Raw genomic sequence first — 4284 nt, forward strand, 5'->3', positions numbered from 1 at the left:
TGACTCCTTGCTGTCCCCAGTCCACCTGGCCGTGCTGCTGCTCCAGTTTCAACTGTTCTGCCTTATTATTATTCGACCATGCTGGTCATTTATGAACATTTTAACATCTTGGCCATGTTCTGTTATAATCTCCACCCAGCACAGCCAGAAGAGGACTGGCCACCCCACATATGCTCTCTCTAATTCTCTCTTTCTTTCTCTCTCTCGGAGGCCCATGCCCCAGGACTACCTGACATGATGACTCCTTGCTGTCCCCAGTCCACCTGACCGTGCTGCTACTCCAGTTTCAACTGTTCTGCCTTATTATTATTTGACCATGCTGGTCATTTATGAACATTTGAACATCTTGGCCATGTTCTGTTATAATCTCCACCCGGCACAGCCAGAAGAGGACTGGCCACCCCACATAGCCTGGTTCCTCTCTAGGTTTCATCTTAGGTTTTGGCCTTTCTAGGGAGTTTTTCCTAGCCACCGTGCTTCTACACCTGCATTGCTTGCTGTTTGGGGTTTTAGGCTGGGTTTCTGTACAGCACTTTGAGATATCAGCTGATGCACGAAGGGATATATAAATAAATTTGATTTGATATAATTGAAATATATAGGCCTATAGCTATGTTTCCATCCAATTGGCGACAGATTTTCATGCGAATATTGTAAAATATGCATACGCTCATTTCCCTCCAGAGATGTTTCTTCCATCAAATTTACTCGTTACGGATAAAAGGCTGTTGGTGATGATGTAGTGCACATAAAATACCTTTTACGTTTAAATTCGCATGTACGGAAACAAGTGATTTTTTATTTCCCACTCTACTGATGGGTTTTCACCAAAAAAATGTTATGTTGTATACAGGGATGCAAACTGGCGAGGGCCCAAAAAGGTGACACTTTTTTTTGCACTGAAACATGCAACAAGTCCCTGCTAGGGGGAGGTTTTAATTATACAACAAATAATATATGATCTACATGATCAGTATGTGTGTAAAATAAAAAGTGGTTCATGTGAACCTAACTCACAGCTAGAAAATGTAAGGAAAGCAATCCAATGTTATGTAAGTCGCTCTGGATAAGAGCGTCTGCTAAATGACTTAAATGTAAATGTGTTGCCTGGACTTTACTGCAAATGACACTCAAGTCTTGAGAAAAAACAATACACTAATATTGCAGTTAGCCATGACAGCCTTTATAACAGAACGCGTGTGACCACACACATCTAAATATTGCACTTGGGGGAAAAAAACATATTAGTAGAAATAGAAATAGTAGAAATAGAATGAAACAAACATTCTATTTTTGCTCTATTATAGTGATCACTATAGTAGATATTGATCAAGTGTACAAGGCTACATGTGTGCAAAAATAACATTCACTGAGTACAAAATGTAATAATCCCCCCTCACTCACACACAAGTGTTACTGTCAAGTAACACAACAAAAGCAATATTTTTGGAGGCCTCCTCGCTTTTTCAGTTTTCAGTTTTTTTTTCTTCAGTTTTTCAGTTCTGCCCACCAGTTTTTCTATGGGAGGGGGGGTCAGAGCTTTGTGAAGGCCACTCCAATACCTAGACTTGTTGTCCTTAAGCCATTTTGCCACAACTTTGGAAGTATGCTTGGGGTCATTGTCCATTTGGAAGACCCAAGCTTTAACTTCCTGACTGATGTCTTGACATTTCACATTACATTTAAGTCATTTAGCAGACGCTCTTATCCAGAGCGACTTACAAATTGGTGCATTCACCTTATGACATCCAGTGGAACAGCCACTTTACAATAGTGCATCTAAATCTTTTAGGGGGGGGTAGAGGGATTACATCTTGAGATGTTGCTTCAATATATCCACATAATTTCCCTCCCTCATGATGCCATCTATTTTGTGAAGTGCACCAGCCCCTCCTGCAGCAAAGCACCCCCACAACATGATGCTGCCACCCCCGTGCTTCACGGTTGGGATGGTGTTTTTTTGCTTGCAAGCCCCCCCCCCCCCAAACATAACGATGGTCATTATGGCCTAACAGTTGTATTTGTGTTTCATCAGACCAGAGGACATTTCTCCAAAAAGTATGATCTTTGTCTCCATGTGCAGTTGCAAACCGTAGTCTGGCTTTTTTTATGGCGGTTTTGGAGCAGTGGCCTTTTCCTTGCAGAGCGGCCTTTCAGGTAATGTCGATATAGGACTCGTTTCCTCCAGCATTTTCACAAGGTCCTTTGCTGTTGTTCTGGGATTGATTTGCACTTTTCGCACCAAAATACATTAATCTCTAGGAGACAGAATGAGTCTCCTTCCTGAGCGGTATGACAGCTGCGTGGTCCCATGGTGTTTATACTTGCGTACTATTGTATGTACAGATGAATATGGTACCTTCAGGCACTCCCAAGGATGAACCAGACTTGTGGAGGTGAACAATTATTTTTCTGAGGTCTTGGCTAATTTCTTTTGATTTCCCCATAATGTCAAGCAAAGAGGCACTGAGTGAAGATAGGCCTTGAAATACATTCACAGGTACACCTCCAATTGACTCAAATGATGTCAAATAGACTATCAGAAGCTTCTAAAGCCATGACATGAATTTTTGAATTTTCCAAGCTGTTTAAAGGCACAGTCAATTTAGTGTATGTACATTTCTGACCCACTGGAATTGTGATGCAGAGAATTATAGTGAAATAATCTGTAAACAATTGTTAGAAAATGCACAAAGTAGATGTCCTAATCGACTTGCCAAAACTATAGTTTGTTAACAAGAAATGTGTGGTGTTTAAAAAACGAGTTTAAATGACTCCAGCCTAAGTGTATGTAAACTTCCGACTTCACCGAATTTTGGAAAAGGCGAATTTCGCCGAAAGGTGACTAGTTTGCATACCTGTATGTAGCGAGTGTGGGGTGGGACTGTCTTTTTAAAAATTTATAGTAATGTATACTTTTTGTTGTTGCTCAATCTGATGCATAAACCCCTGGTAGTCATCTTGGTTTTCATTTTAAGATTATTATTTTTTATCCTTCACGTTTATAACAATTTCAGACACGGGCAACTTTGTATTCGTAGTCAATTTTGTTGTGAAGTTAACAGCGGTCTATATCGGCAGTTTAGCGATCTTCAGTGATTCGGTAGGGAAAAAACGCATCTAACAACGTACTTCACTGTTCTGTGAGTGGTCCGAGGCAGTAGATAAATAACGTCCGTTTTCAAGAGCAACTTTAGTAGCGATGGCTTTTAATGATGCTCCTACGAAGTTAACGATGAATTTAACCTTAAAATGCTTTTGGAAAACCAGGCCTTGTCACTGGGAAATAGTGCCACCTGCTGAAAACTTTGTCAGTGCAACATAATCGCATGACAACTAAATGGTCAACATCCTCAGGAAAGTTGCAATATAACTCAATTGATAATTGTTATGTATAGGTCTTTCTATTGTTTTGACCTCTTCATTCAGTTAGATTAAGTGTTAACATTTTTTTTTACTCAATTTGGTATAGGTACAGGGTACAGCAAAAAAACACTCTTAATTGTGCCTTTAAAGTAAAGTTAAAATCTCAGAATTTCTGGGATTGGACAGTGCTCCCAATCTGAGACGTGCAGCTCAGAGGAGTGGTGGGTGTTTTTCTTCTGAACTTAGAATTTCACACATTCTTACCTAGCCCTTGACTAGCGTTTCATGTGGGCTTTATATAATTGATATGTTTTAAGTACAGACTAACAACTAGCTTTACACATATTGTAAATTAACTGAGACTCTCCTCCCCTCTCCCTGAAGCAGTTTGTTTTGTCACATACAGCTGATAAATGTAGCGAAATGTGTTTTAGTAGTAGCCATAGTAGTGCACCCCTGAAGCAAATTGGGGTTAAGTGCAGACATTTTTGCACCTTGTCTGCTCGGGTATTTGTACCAGCGACTTTTTGGTAACTGGCCCAATGCTTGAACCACTAGGCTACCTGCTGCATGATAGATCAGGGCTGCTGAGAACAGTTTAAGTGAATAATGAACTAAATCTTATATTAACATTCATATTAAACTCTGACCCATTTCACAAGGTGGTGTGAGAGGATGTAGAAGTTGAGCAATACTCTTGGAGAATTTACCATTGAATAACCTTGAAAGCAAGTTGAGACAAGTCACAATTAGTAATTACAGTAAGACATCAGGAGTCTCCTGACAGGAGATTAATCAAACAGTGCCCTGAGTCAATGTCATGTTAGGAGTAATTATCTTGAGATTAACACAATACAAGGTGAAATGTAATATCTGGGAAAATAGGGTAGAAAAGTGCTTATATAAATAGTTTACCCC

The sequence above is a fragment of the Oncorhynchus gorbuscha genome, linkage group LG02, assembly GCF_021184085.1.
Source record: "Oncorhynchus gorbuscha isolate QuinsamMale2020 ecotype Even-year linkage group LG02, OgorEven_v1.0, whole genome shotgun sequence".
In the NCBI taxonomy this organism is placed as follows: Eukaryota; Metazoa; Chordata; class Actinopteri; order Salmoniformes; family Salmonidae; genus Oncorhynchus; species Oncorhynchus gorbuscha.